This window comes from Macaca mulatta, chromosome 5 (genome assembly GCF_049350105.2).
Source record: "Macaca mulatta isolate MMU2019108-1 chromosome 5, T2T-MMU8v2.0, whole genome shotgun sequence".
NCBI classification, from domain to species: Eukaryota; Metazoa; Chordata; class Mammalia; order Primates; family Cercopithecidae; genus Macaca; species Macaca mulatta.
The window spans coordinates 14,855,227-14,869,848 of record NC_133410.1 but is presented as its reverse complement, the minus strand read 5'-3'; the positions used below and the strand labels follow the sequence as shown (position 1 = coordinate 14,869,848).

The 14,622-nt window shown below is 39.3% G+C and overlaps 1 protein-coding gene and 1 pseudogene across 2 annotated transcripts in view; one reads left to right on the top strand and one right to left on the bottom strand.

The window, feature by feature from the left end:
• The window catches only part of CD38 (CD38 molecule), a 62,654-nt gene that overhangs the window by 28,304 nt on the left and 19,728 nt on the right, over positions 1-14,622 (bottom strand).
• On the top strand, positions 10,494-11,193 carry LOC714448 (cell division control protein 42 homolog pseudogene; annotated as a pseudogene). The gene has a single exon (XR_013417503.1). The product of XR_013417503.1 is annotated as a cell division control protein 42 homolog pseudogene (transcript).

The following is a 14,622-nucleotide window of genomic DNA, read 5'->3' as shown; positions in this document are numbered from 1 at the left end:
ATAGGAAGAATAAATATCGTGAAAATGGCCATACTGCCCAAAGTAATTTATAGATTCAATGCCATTCCCATCAAGCTACCATTGACTTTCTTCATAGAATTAGAAAAAAACTACTTTAAATTTCCTGTGGAACCAAAAAAGAGTCCATATAGCCAAGACAATTCTAAGCAAAAAGAACAAAGCCAGAGGCATCACATTACCTGACTACAAAGTGTACTACAAGACTACAGTAATCAAAACAGCATGGTACCAGTACCAAAACAGATATATAGACCAATGGAACAGAATGGAGGCCTTGGCCATGCATAGTGGCTCATGCCTGTAATCCCAGCACTTTGGGAGGCCAAGGCGGGCAGATCACAGGTAAGGAGTTCAAGACCAGCCTGACCAACATGGTGAAACCCCATCTCTACTAAAAATACAAAAATTAGCCAGGCGTGGTGGTGCGTGCCTGTAATCCCAGCTACTCAGGAAGCTGAGGCAGGAGAATTGCTTGAACCAGGGAGGCAGAGGTTGCAGTGAGCCGAGATCGTGCCACTGCACTCCAGCCTGGGTGACACAGCAAGATCTCGTCTCAAAGAAAAAACAAAAAACAAAAAAAAACAGAACGGAGACCTCAGAAATAATACCACACATCTATAACCATCTGATCTTCAGCAAACCTGACAAAAACAAGCAACGGGGAAAGGATTTCCTATTTAATTAATGGTGCCAGGAAAACTGGCTAGCCATAAACAGAAAGCAAAAACTGGACCCCTTCCTTACACCTTATACAAAAATTAACTCAAGATGGATTAAAGACTTAAATGTAAAACCTAAAACCATAAAAACCCTAGAAGAAAACCTATGCAATACCATTCAGGACATAGGCATGGGCAAAGACTTCATGACTAAAACACCAAAAGCAATTACCACAAAAGCCAAAATTGACAAATGGGATCTAATTAAACTAAAGAGCTTCTGCACACCAAAAGAAACTATCATCAGAGTGAACAAGCAACTGACAGAATGGGAGAAAAATTTTGCAATCTATCCATCTGACAAAGGTCTAATATTCAGAATCTACAAGGAACTTAAACAAATTTACAAGAAAAAAATAACCCCATCAAAAAGTGGGCAAAGGTTGTTAACAGATGCTTCTCAAAAGAAGACATTTATGCAGCCAACAAACATATGAAAAAAACCTTATCATCACTGGTCATTAGAGAAATGCAAATCAAAACCACAATGGATACCATCTCATGCCAGTTAGAATGATGATCATTAAAAACTCAGGAAAAAACCAATGCTGATGAGGCTATGGAGAAATAGGAATGCTTTTACACTCTTGGTGGGAGTGTGAATTAGTTCAACCACTGTGGAAGACAGTGTGGCGATTCCTCAAGGATCTAGAACCAGAAATACCATTTGACCCAGCAATCCCATTATTGGGTATATACCCAAAGGAGTATAAATCATTCTACTATAAAGACACATCCACACGTATGTTTATTGAAGCACTATTTACAAGACTTAGAGCCAACCCAAATGCCCATAAATGATAGACTGAATAAAGAAAATGTGGCACACATACACCATGGAATACGTAAAAAAGAATGAGTTTATGTCCTTTGCAGGGACATGGATGAAGCTGGAAGCCATCATTCTCAGCTAAAAAACACAGGAACAGAAAACCAAACACTGCATGTTCTCACTCATAAGTTAGAGTTGAACAGTGAGAACACATGGACACAGGGAGGGGAACAACACACACTGGGACCTATTTGGGGGTTGGGGGCAATGGGAGGGAGAGCATTAGGACAAATACCTAATGCATGTGGGGCTTAAAACCTAGATGATGGGTTGATAGGTGCAGCAAATCACCGTGGCACATGTATACCTATGTAACAAACCTGCACGTTCTGCACATGTATCCCAGAACTTAAAGTAAACTTTAAAAAAAGATAACTCAAAAATCAATCAATTTAATATGCTGTATTTTGTAGAATAAATGACAAAAACCATATGATCATCTCTAAAGAGACACACAAAAATATTAGACAAAATCCAACACTCTTCTGATGAAAGTGTTGTAAGAAATTACAAATAAAATGAAATGTCCTCAACCTGATAAAATTCATCTATTAAACCCCACAGCTAACATTATACATAATGGCAAAAGACTGGATGCTCCCCCTTAAGATCAAGTACAGTCCAAAGATGTCTGATTTCATTACTTATATTCAACATTGTATTGGAGTTCTAGCCAAGGAATTTAGGTGAGAAAAAGAAACTAAACTCATCCAGATTAGAAAGGAAGAAGTAAACCTATCCCCTTAATGGATGACATGATACTGTATATAGAAAATTCTAAGAAATCCACAAAAAGGAAACTGTTAGAACGAATGAACATGTTCAGCAAGGTTTCAGGTTACAAAATCAGTATACAAAAGTCAATTGCATTTCTATATACTATCAATGAAAAATATAAAATTGAAATTTAAAAAATTCCATTCATAATAGCAGCAAAACAACTAATATTCTCAGGAGTAAATATAACAAAGAACTGTAGGACGGGAATGCTGAAAAATCCAGAACACTGTTAAAAAGTAAAGAAGACCTGAAAGAATGGAAAAACATTCTACATTCATGGATCAGAAGACTTAAGACTTAGTATTTTTTTGTTTGTTTTTTGGTTTTTGTTTTTGAGACGGAATCTCACCCTGTTGCCCAGGCTGGAGTGCAATGGCGCAATCTTGGCTCACTGCAACCTCCGCCTCCCGGGTTCAAACAATTCTCCTGCCTCAGCCTCCTGAGTAGCTGGGATTACAGGCACACACCACCATGCCTAGTTTTTTATTGTTTTTTTTTTTTTTTTAGTAGAAACGGGGTTTTACCATGTTAGCCAGGCTGGTCTCGAACTCCTGACCTCGTGATCCACCCGCCTCGGCCTCCCAAAGTGCTGGGATTAGAGGCGTGAGCCAGGCCAGAAGACTTAATATTGTTAAGATGACAGTATTCTCTAAGCTGATTTACAGCTTCGATGGAATAGGCATAAAAATCCCAGTTCCCTCTTTTGCAGATAGTGACAGTTTATCCTAAAATTCATATGGAAATGTAAGGAACACAGAAGAGCCAAAAATCCTGAAAAAGAAGACCAAAGCTGAAGAGACACATACTTCCTGATTTCAAAACTTACTACAATGCTCGTAATCAAGACAATTGGTACTGGCATAATGATGTAATCACAGGACCAGTTCTAACTGGCCCTACTCTGTTGATAATAGTATGTCAAGTTATTCTACAGGCACAAAGCCAAAAAGTTGTAAGTCATGCAGCCGAAGAATGCAGAAAAGAAGACGTCAACCTTGAATAACACCCAGAAGAAAAATTCCTCTCCTCCCCACCACAGAAGCAAATGGTCAAGACATGACTGGAACCTGAGGGCCCAAACATTTTTAAAAGCAAGAAACCTGAGCCCAAGCATGTCCAGTGTTAAGACCCCTTACCAAACCTTACCATAAATGGTCCTGTTTAAAGTCCTTCTAATCGAAACCTGCCCCACCAGTGCTTCTGCATACTAGTTTACCCTCCCTAACCCGTAAAACTTGTCCCAGATCCCAGATGGGGAGACAGATTTGAACTTTGCCTCCTAATTCCTTGCAAGCCAACCTCACGATAAAGGTTTTGCTTTTCTCAAAAACCAGTTCCATAATATTGGCTTCTCTATCTGTCAGGCAGCAAGCACATTGTTCAGTAACAATGACAGAAATATAGATCAATGGAATAAAGAGTCCAGAAATAAAGTCTTAGAGTTATCATCAATTAATTTTAGACAAGAGTGCCAAGGCCATTCAATGGGGGAAAAAAATCACTTTTCAACAAATGGTGCAGGGACAACAAGATATCCACATACAAAAGAATAAATTAGGACCCCTATTTTACACCACATACAAAAATTGTCTCAAAATGAATGAAAGACCTAAGTATGAGAGGTAAAATTTAAAAATTCTTAGAGGCAAACATAGAATAAAGAAATTGTCATAACCTTAGATTAGGTAATTATTTCTTAAATATGATATCAAAAGCACAGCAACAAAAGAAAAAATATATAAACTACACTTTATCAAAATTAAAATCCTATGTTCTTCAAAGGACACCATCAAGAAAGTGAAAATAAAATTCACAGAATGGATTAAAATATTTGCAAATATTATTTATGTTTCAGGACTTGCATCCAGAATAATAAAGAGCTCTTATAATTCAATAATAAATGGATAACCCAATTAACAAATAGGCCAATAATTTTATACACTTTTTTATAAGAGATACAAAAATGGCTAATAAACACATTTAAAAATGCTCAACATCATTAGTCACTAGGGAAGTAGAAATCAAAACCAAGAGATACCACTTACCCACTCACTAGGATTGGGTTAGGGGTTGAATTATGTCCCATTTGAAATTCACATGATGAAGTCCTCAGTCCAGTACCTTAAAATGTGACCGTTTAAAAATAGAACAGTTGCAGGTGTAATTAATTAATGCAAGGGTGGCATCCAACAATCATGTTTTAATAAGCCCTCCAGGCAATTCTGATGCAAGTTTAGGTTCGAGAATCATTGGGTTATACACGAAAATGTGAAGAGTTCAACAGTGGTTTCTTTCCAATATCTGAGCACCATATTTCTACTTGATCCACACTCGCCTTTGACAGCCCTGCCAGGAAACCATTATTAACCTGGTTTTCTCTGTACATTATATATTTAAGGGGAAAAAAGCTTATTACATTTTGTATTTCAATGTCAATCAAACTTTATGGGGCACCATTGTGGATAGTTTAGAGAAAAGAGATTTGGCATCAATTTTGCTTTAGGGGATCTTGTTTTGATTCCATTAATTAATGCAGTGGCCTTCTCGGGAACTTCCTGTTCCCATACTCCAACTCCCTCATAAAACTCTTCTACATCTTTCCTTAGCAGCATCTTTGCAGACAAAGATGGAAGAATAAGATAATTTTCTGCTATAAAAGATCTGGCCGGAAAGAGAAATTCATGTGCACTGAGCACCTACATGTACCAGATGCTTTCAAGAGTGTGTTCATATATAATCACCAAAACTTGTATTGAGTCCCACAGAGAATTAAAAAACCTCCAAAATTATTTTTATTCTTCTTGGGTATATATACCCTACTTCAAGAAACATTACCTCAGCATTCAAGAAAAGTCCAGGTTACAAATTTAACAGAATTCCTTGTTTAGATGGAGCAGAGCTATAGAGCATTAGAGTTGAAAGAGACCTCGGAAGAGTTTGTAACTTAACTCTTTGCCCTCTCTACATCTTATGAATCCGAGCTTTCAGTGTGCCCTACAAATAAGAGAAAACGAGGAGAGCCAATGAGAAATCTGGGGGCAGGTTTTATGAAGCTATTTCTTTTATCCCAAAGCCAAACACCTCACCTTGGTTGTGCAAGTCAATTTTTTGTTGTTGGTTTAGACATATATGTCGAAATAAAAAGGGATTGGGACTGCAGTAGACAGGGATGGGGGCAGATCTTTCCGACTAAAGAAGCAGCAGAGAAGGACTGAGTCATTTCTGGAAGTTCAATAATATTTTTCTTCAAAGATTCTTCTGTTCCAAAATTGGAAACCTTCATCAGGAGAGGTCTAGGAATACCTGCAGTTGGGACGGGGAGACAGTGTCGTGGCAATTGTTAGCTCAGCAGCCGTTCCTGAGAGCTCATTCTGTGCCTGTGATTCACTTCTTCCTAAACCAGAAGTGCTGTTGAAAGTCAGAGGTTCTCATCCCTGGCCACACTTCAAGTTCACCTGAAGAGCTTTGGAAAAGATGCAGTGCCTGCTTTCAGACCCACCAAGTCAGAATGGGGAAAGTGGAAGACCCCAGAACTAAGAATTTCTAAAGAGATCTCCCAGATGATTCTAATGGTCAACTAGGGGTGATGACAAGTAACCTAATGAAACCCTTTCATTTCACAAATGAGGAAAAGGAAGTTTACAAAGGAAATGTGACTAGCCCGAGGTCACACAGCTGTTAAATGTTAGACAACCAGTTATTCAACTGAGTTTTCCCCAGCACTTAGGCAGACTAGAACCCACAAGTGTCTCCTGATTCCCTCCACCACCTCCCTCCGCTGCTACTGCCTTACTTTACTTCCATTTCTTACAACCAGTTAGCCAACAATCAGCAATGACTAATCATTGTAACAATTATAACAACCACAATGATTAACATTTACCAAGTGCTTTCTTCACGTAGCCATCTGGCTAAGCGTCTTACAGGCATCTCATTGGGTCCTCATTCACACAAACCTATTATCTCCAGTTTACCTATAAACTCAGAAGACCAAATAACTTGCCCAACACTCTACAACTAGAATATCCCAGCCAGAATTTGCATCTTGTACTGTCCAAGTCCAGACCACATACCCTTAAACACTTCATCAGACAGCCTCCCAAGAGGCCATCCCAAACACTGCTTCCAAGAACAGAGAGGAGCCCTCTACAATATTTTTAGAGAAAGAAAAGCTTTTTTAAATAGCTGTTTTTCCAGAGCCACCTGACCCAGCCACCATGATGGAACCAAATAGTTACCAGAGAGCCCAGACAAGGCTAATGCAATCAAGCAAACAAATCTGAAAGTAATTCATAACATCATTTTGAACTGTTCAACTATAATTCCTTCATCCTAATACCTTAAAACCAGGGCATCGTCAATGATTTTCTGTCCAAAACAAAAAAACTTGGAGAAATCACCCCACACTGATCAATCCATGTTTTAAGAATAGCTATCGCCGGACAGTAGTATAGAGTTGTTTTGTGATCTTCTATTCTCCTTCTTATATTCTCAATTTTTCTGTGATAAGCATATATTACAAAGGGGGTCATGACAAAACTTTGATTTTCTTGTTAAATTGCCTGGACAACTATACCAAATGTTGGAGAATCTTGGCGGTAAGGTCTTAGGAAATGGGAACATCTCAGGTCCAAGCACCCTTGGTGGTCACCTGTTATTTCTGTGCCTCTCCCAGGTCTCTTGGCCATGATATATCCTTTCGCATCCCTCATCCAGATAAAGACCATACTGTGTAACCAGGTAAGACAATGTTGGTGCCCCAGACCCATGTGCTGAAGTCTAATGATGTGAAATGTGGAGTGGAGTGGGAGGCTAGGACTACAGACCTCTTCCAATACAGCTTTCTCCCCAAACACTTCCTTGCATCCTTAAGCAAAATTGGATACCAAATCACACAAGAATCACAGAACATACCCAGAATCACAGTACGAATAATGTCAGGGAGACAGGGAATAAAGAGGCTTAAACAAAGCAAGCAGAGAATGAAAGAATGGCACGACCTGCAAAGCCCCGCTGGTCCTGCCTTCCTTCCTGCATGGGACACGTGTTCAGGCCCAGAAGAATGAATATGGCCACTAAGTGAGGTTTCGTGGGGTTCCTCACACAAAGGGCTCTAAGGGATGAAGTCTCCAATTTATTTCAGAGAGAATTGTACAGTTTACGTGATCTTCCAGGGAATCATGCCTCATGGATTCTGTATTTAGTTTTCAGAAATAATCCTTTAATCAAGGACATCCTGCTAAGGGTATTCTAGAGATGGATCTCTTTGTTTTAGCAAATATTTTCAGTCTATCTGCCTAGAGCTCCAATAGAAAAGGAGATTAGACCAGCTCACCTGCCTTCCTCTGGTTCCCTCGAGTTCTCTCTCTCTCCTCAAATTGAGTAAAGTGATCCCAGTCTAGCTGTTTTAGCTCCTTCCTTCTGGGACCTCACATGCACGGGTTGTATTGTAAGTGGAGATGTTGGTAATGACAAAGCAGTGCAACCCCCCGACACTCAGGAGCTGGCCTGGTCCCCACAGCTGGGCGTTAGTGTTCTCCACCTGAGCATAATCAACTCCGTGGGACACTAGCATCAGACAAGGCCACTGTGTACGTGGTCTGTCACCATGATAGGCCATGATGTGAACACAAGCAAAAACGGCATCCAAACCACAAAGTAACAGCCAAACATCCTTTTATCACAGCTGTAGGAGTGACTGCAGCTTCTTTACTTATTACAGCTTCAGCCTTCTCATTCTTGCAGCCCAGTAGAGGAAATTTATTTAAACATCCTACCGCAGACTTACCACCATCCCCCTACTTCCTAGCAGCATCCAGGAAAAGCCAGCCTCCTTGAACCTTTCCCCCACATCTCCTAAAACAAGCCCAAATCCTCAGTAAGTCCTTCTAATGTCATCAGATAAAACCTGTCCCACCCTCATGGGTCCCTATGCTGAGTGTCCTCCCTTCTTGCAGACAGCAATAAACCCATCTTTTTCAATTACAGTGTGTTCCTGGTGGTCTTAGGTTGCGGAGGCATTGACAATAACAAACAATCTTGAATGGGATATTTAAGAATCAAAAGGATTATGACAATCAGACTGCCATAATCAGTGTTTATGCTTGGCCAAAGCTCCGTGATCACCTTCTGAACAAGACAACTAACCCACTGATGAAAGTTATCCTGGAAGACTGGACAAGTCTTCATCTGTTAGCAGTTTTCTGCTCACCTCCTCAAACGGTGACCTGAGGCTCAACACAGCATAGGCTGGGCATAAATGTCAAGATTCAAGGTCAATATCATGTTCTCCCCTTTCCTACCATTCTGCTCCTGCCAATAGATCCCAGACCTCTCACTCACCCTATCCCCCTGTGCATCATTCCCTCGAGTTCACCTCCTACCACTTCCTTCTACCTTCTCTGACCTACCCAAGGTGGATTGACTCCAGGTGCTCAGAGGGAGGAGGCAGCACTACCAGGAGAAAGGGAAAGTCATGATCACCAAAGAGCATTCACCACCTGCCACATTTAAATCTCACACTAGTCCATGGGCGGGGTATTAGCACCACCCCTGTTTTCGAAATAAAGAGACTAAAGCTAGAGAAGTTTATTACCTTGTCCAAGTGGCAGAGCTGCCTTACATGCCAAACTTTGTTCTTTTTGCAAAGCAATGCTGCCTCCCACAGGAAATTTACAATCATGGCCCTACCCGCAGAATAGGATTGGTTCTAACAGAAATGAGGATCTGAGACTCCAAGAGTTCTCGTTCCCCTAGATGGTACGAAAGGTTCAAGACCAGCATAGGGCAGAGTTATTCCCCAGTGCTGGGGTAAAGTGAGTCAGGCAAGAGGGCACAGGGCAGGAAGCGGTGAAAACAGATCTATTCAGTGGTTACATCCAGTTTGTCTGTTGTCAGCCTACTTCAGGTGTCATAGTGCTATGCTGGTACCTCTCTCTAAACCTGTACCATTCTCACAAAGAGCAACTATGCTTCAAAATCCCTGTCAATTAAAAAACATCACCTTCATAATGTGTCCCTCTCCAGGAAAACTCTCACACCCTAAATCCTCTTGCCTAAAAGCACTCAGATCTTGCAGGGTAATTACATTCATCCTTTGAATTTTACAGCTGTCAATTCCCATAGAGCAGGCTGTCTGGGCTCAAAGAAAACAAGCAGGTTAAAAGCTATTAATTCTCAAATTTAAGGCTATCAGAACCTGTGTTTAAGGTAAAGACTGCCACCTTGTGGGAGAAGTGAATGATTGGTGAGAGTCACTGAGACAATTAGTATTATCTAAGTAGAATCTTAAAATCAGAAAACTCTTCAGGCTGAAGGAAAGCTTAGAAATCATTAATTAGCTTAGAAGTCATCAACCCAGCAAATATTTATTGAGTACATACTAGGTGCTAGAAACACTTATGAGAACTTAGGGTATATCAGTGAACAAAACGCAGGTCTCTGTCCTTATAGGAGTTGACATTTTACTGGAACAAAGACTGACAATAAACAACAAACATAATTAATATGTAAGTTATAAAGCATGTTAGAAATTTATAAGTTCTATTGGAAAAAGGTAAAATAGAATGAATGTCAAGAGTGATGGGGGAGGAGGTGTCAGTGGTATTAAATAGGGTGGCATTAAATACGGTGGACAGTTGACATTAAATAGGGGGGACATATCTGAGTAAAGAATTGAAAGAAGCGAGGGACTTAGCTCCACAAACATCTCAGGAACATTCTAGGCAGAATAAGCATCACAAACCATGTAAGAAAAAAATTAACAAATTGGACCTCAAGTAGGTTTTTTTAAAACTTTGCTTTTTAAGAGTTTTAAAAAGTTTCCATTAAAGAAAATAGAAAGGTAAGTCACAAAATGAAAGAAAATATTTCTAGTACACATCTGAAAAAGGACCTGTTTTCAGAATATATAAGGTTCCTACAAGTCAATAACAACATCAAAAAAACTAATTTTTCTTATCACTTTTAAAGACACGTTATTGCACATATTTATGGGGTAAAGGGTGACATTTCAATACGTGCATGCAATGCATAATGATCGAATTTGGGTAACTGGCATATCCGTTATCTCAAAGGTTTATCATTTCTTTGTGCTGGTAACGTACAAAATTTTCTCCTCTCAGTACTTGAACACATACAATACGCCCCGGTGGAGAAGCTGAGGTCAACATCAGATTTGAAATATTTAAAGTGGATACAAAACTATTTCAGCAATGCAGACAATTAAGTGTGGTGTTGTGGGCGATGGTGCTGTTGGTAAAACATGTCTCCTGATATCCTACACAACAAACAAATTTCCATCGGAATATGTACCAACTGTTTTTGATAACTATGCTGTCACAGTTATGACTGGTGGAGAACCATATACTCTTGGGCTTTTTGATACTGCAGGGCCAGAGGATGGTGACAGATTATGACCGCTGAGTTATCCACAAACAGATGTTATTTCTAGTCTGTTTTTCAGTGCTCTCTCCATCTTCATTTGAAAATGTGAAAGAAAAGTGGGTGCCTGAGATAACTCACCACTGTCCAAAGACTCCTTTCTTGCTTGTTGGGACTCAAATTGATCTCAGAGATGACCCCTCCACTATTGAGAAACTTGCCAAGAACAAACAGAAGCCTATCCCTCCAGAGACTGCTGAAAAGCTGGCCCGTGACCTGAAGGCTGTCAAGTATGTGGCGTGTTCTGCACTCACACAGAAAGGCCTCAAGAATGTATTTGACGAAGCAATATTGGCTGCCCTGGAGCCTCCAGAACCGAAGAAGAGCCGCAGGTGTGTGCTGCTATGACCATCTCTCCAGAGCCCTTTCTGCACAGCTGGTGTCGGCATCATACTAAAAGCAATGTTTAAATCAAACTAAAGATTAAAAATTAAAATTCGTTTTTGCAATAATGACAAATGCCCTGCACCTACCCACACGCAAGGCCCATAGGTATGGCCCCCCTTTCCCCTCCCAGTACTAGTTAACTTTGAGTAATTGTGTGTTGTCAGAAAAGTGATTAGTACTAGTTTCTGTTTTGTTGTTTCAAAACAAAAAAGGTTTTTTTTTTTTTGTTTTTTGTTTTTTTTGTTTAAAAGCAAGGCATGCTTGTGGATGACTGTAACAGACTAATTGGAATTGTTGAAGCTGCTCCCTGGTTCCACTCTGGAGACATCTGGCACATCTTAGTGTTTTGTTTTGTTTTTTTTCTCCTTTTTTTGGGGGGGGAGTGTGTGTGGGGTTTGTTTTTTAGTCTTGTTTTTTTAATTCATTAACCAGTGGATAGCCCTTAAGGGGAGGAGGATGGATTGATTCCACACTCCACTTCCTAGATCTAGTTTAGAAAACATGTTCTCCATCCGGTGCTCTTAGGAAGGAGTATAGTAAATGCCTCATTTAATAACATACTCCTTTTTGAAAGTTGCCTTTTCTCTCCACCCTTGAGTAGATCCAGTATTTGATGAAACTCATGAAAGTGGGTGGAGCCTGTCTTGCCCCTCCTCTTTTCTAGGACGCACTATATGTGACTGTGACTTTCAAGGACAATTTGTTTGCCATTCACTGTTTTTTTGGGGAAGTTGATTTCTAACTTCTTTCACTGATAAATGAAGAAAAGTATTGCACCTTTGAAATGCACCAAATGAATTGAGTTTGTAATTTAAAAATTTTTTTCCCTCTCAGTCATTATCTTATATGCTTAGCATAGATTTGCAGCTCAGTAGTATATGGTGTTCCTAGAACGCAGCTGAAGACCTGGTACGTAGAGGAAATACGAGGGGTGGTGCTAGAAGACAGACATCTGTGGAATGATTCACATCTTCTCAAGTTAGGAGGATAGAGGCCTGCTTCATTAAGAAGCTGGGGGTAGGGTGGGAGTGGGGAGAACACTTAACAACATGGGGACCAGTCAGGGGAATCCCCTTATTTCTGTTTTGCATATGAGGAACACTAGAGCAGCCAGCTGAGGCTCTCTAGTTTAATAAAAATCATGGAAAGGGTCTTAATGAAGACTCTTAATAAGTGTTAATAGGGATTTTATCAGCTTATTTTGGTTGCAGTTTCCAATTTTTAAAAATGTTGAGGTAATCTTTCCCACCTTCCCAATCCTAATTCTTGTAGATTCATTAGTGTTGAACCAATGCTTTCTCGTGTCTCAATTCTTTGTATATGCATTCTTTTCAGATGTATTAAACAAACAAAAACCTTCCACAAGCCAGCCTGAGGGTTGTTATTTTCCCTCTGTCTCTTACTTTTCAGATACTGAGGAGTGGGAACTTAACTCTTGATAACATCAATTTCTAACAAACTTTGAGATAAAATTTTAAAGCTTTATTATTTTTATTTTATTTTCTGGCATTTAGTTTGAGATAATATTTGGCCCTCTATATATTCAGGTTTGTGCTTTCTCCCCTACATTTGACACTTCCCTTAAATACCAAGTAGGTCCGTAATAATTCTTAGTGAAGCAGTGTTCTGGAAGCTCACTGCTCATGGTGGAAGGAAATGTTAGTGTACCTTTAATCCATAGATCATTGGAAAGCAGCTCCTTTCCCAAGGTTTCTGCATCAGTGGTTCTCAAACTTGGCTGCTTACTGGAGTGCGCTTGAACAATGTGATTTTTAAGTTTTCCAGGCTTTCTAAAATGTAGCCAAGTTTGGGAACCACCACTCGTAGGTGGTTATCTCAAACTACTTCTATCAGAATACAGACTGTGTGCTGTGAATCTGAATATGGGCTACATTTTCTTTAGGTAGCAAGAATGGTTTATTTACCTTTAGGACATTATACTGATCTGCTTGAGAATCTTAGGAACTAAGAACCCTTAAAATCAGTTAAGGTTGATACACTGTGGTGTCATTTTGATAGTTCTCTGCATGGAGTCATGTTTGGCATGATTTGCATACTGTGCTAGAATTAAGCTGGGTTGGTTGAGAAGGGGTTAGGAAGAGGCAGATGTAAGCTTCAACAGTTCTAACCAAGAAATGCATCTTATTTATTCCTCGTTGACCATACTAAGGAGAGATACCTGGATCATGTGATACCCTGGAAAGCAGAGACATAGGTATCCTTAGTGTAGTCAGGGGCATATAGGTCCTTAACTATTGCTATATCTTTGTCCTAAAGCAATGCTTGACATGATATGGCTCTAGAAATAGCCATTGGATGGGTGTATTATTTTATAAATAAGTAAGTGAAATAAAGCAGGTCATACAATGAATTATCCATGTATCAGAAGAACAAGGATGACAAGGGGATTGATTGAAGCTAACGTTTTCTTAAATATTTTCAAATTGATTTCTGCGTGTCAGAAGAACTTGGGTAGCAAATGGATGCAGCTTAGGTTTTCCATTTAAATATTGTTTTCTGTTTGACTTAACAAACTTGTTTATAGTCGTGACTTAGAAGGTGAGTGATATTCTCCAGGGAGTATGATTTAGAGGCTGGAAAGGGTTATAGAAAAGTCCTTACAGGCTTAGTTTGTGTCTGAATTTACAGCATTTAATACAATGTTAATATCTTATTGCTATTTGTGTTTTACTGAACATCTTAGAAATCGGTCTTATAGTTTGTTAAAGTGATGTTCTTCAAGCTGGACTTCATGCCACAAGGGGAGTGCATTCTAAGGGGGAAGAAAAGGATTGTGGTTTGAAAGAACAATTGTAGTATTTCCTTCATTCTGAGGTGTATTTTTCTCACATTTTCATATTGTAATCAGGATACCTCTTAACATTGGTGTACATTTAATGTAGTAGTACTTTTTCTCCTTTTATCCTGCAAGTTGTCACTAAATTTATGCTATCATAATTGTTACCTTCATAGAACGCATAAAATAGTGGTACTTCTTAAAAAAAACATACAATAAATTATTGTTCACTATAGTCACCCTACAATGCTATAGAAAACTAAAACTAAAACTTATTTCTCCTATCTATATATAATTTTGTATTCATTGATCAACCTCTATCTCCCTACCCTTCTCAGCTTCTACTAACCACTGTTCTACTCTCTACTTCTCTGAGATCAGCTTCTTTAGCTCCCACATGTAAGTGAGAATATATGAAACTTGTCTTTCTGTGCCTGGCTTATATCATTTAACATAATGTCCTCCAGGCTCATCCATGTTGCCACCAATGATAGGATTTTATTCTCTTCTATGGCTGCATACTATTGTCTATATATACCACATTTTCTTTATCTCTTCATCTGTTGATAGACACTTAGGTGGATTCCATATCTTCATTATTATAAATGAAACTGCAGTAAAGATGGGAGTGCAGGTATCTCTTT